Genomic DNA, 1,179 nt, shown 5'->3' with positions numbered 1-1,179 from the left:
AGGAATGCCCCCCTTTTCTTGGTTTTGTCCCATTAATTTCTGGACTTAACTTTTGAATGGCAGAAAGATCTTCCGTGGCTGTTTATTCTCATGAAATGCTTATTGTTAGGTATCATGGCTTATTGTGTATCCAAAGTACGCACTGCTAGTTGTTCCATCCAATTTTTTTTAGTGTGCCTATCCAAACAGTGTTATTGAGAACAAATAAAGTTCTTAATCTATTTTGCTAGATATCAACATTGTGTCACTTCGTCTCCTGTGGTGTTTGGCGTTTATTCACTTAAGACCTTTTTGACACCTCATATTCAGACAGGTCTATGGAATGAACTGGCTTCAGTGAAAGCTGAGCAGAATTTCTAATCAAGCATGAATACTAATCGCATTTTGGTTTGATTTAGAAATGGTAAAAACATCTATTTTCCTACCATGAGGCAATTACTTTTCCAAAGTAACATAGCTTTGGGTTGCTGAATGAAATTGTTTTGATTTTAGCCCATTGTGATTTGCCTTTGAAGCATGCAATCCTTGCTCCGTGGGGATAGAAATTCAATGTTCAGACATTCCTGTATTTCCTTAAGGCAGCCTTGCTAAAGTTTCCTACGTGGTATGCCATGGAGGACCTGCAAGTATGTGACTTTGATGATTCACAGCCTGGTCAGGCAGAGAGACATTAAACTGCTTTAGAGATATGGACTAGCCAGGGAGCCCCAAATGACAAGTGATGTGGCTGCTCATGGGCAACAGTTAGGTGTTGTCTAATTTAAAACCGGGTGGCAGCAAAACATAGTGTTAAGTCTTTCCATGATAGAAAGCCATTATCCAAATTTTGTGAATGGAACACACTCCAGTGATTTTACAGACTTTTAAATTAAATTATCATGATGATCATTTTGTTTCATTTGAGGCAGAAAAGATTCAACTCCATAACCATGGTAGAGTACTTGCCAAAAAGTAAATGAAAATGAAGGCGTTGTTGCCATCCATCTACAGCCAGCTGTAAACGAGGGTCTGTATTTGCAGACCTGTGTCTGCACAAGTTTGCAGACCTGGCACTTTTGAACCTGCTTAACTAATGGTCTCAGCTGGGACTGTGTCCCTCCAGCACAGTCACTCTCTTATGACCCCACAGCAGGGGCACAACTATAAAAGGGGCCAGAGCAAACTGCTTTCCTCCCACAG

This window comes from Pygoscelis adeliae, unplaced genomic scaffold (assembly GCF_000699105.1).
Source record: "Pygoscelis adeliae isolate BGI_AS28 unplaced genomic scaffold, ASM69910v1 Scaffold538, whole genome shotgun sequence".
In the NCBI taxonomy this organism is placed as follows: Eukaryota; Metazoa; Chordata; class Aves; order Sphenisciformes; family Spheniscidae; genus Pygoscelis; species Pygoscelis adeliae.
This window is presented reverse-complemented; position numbering follows the sequence as displayed.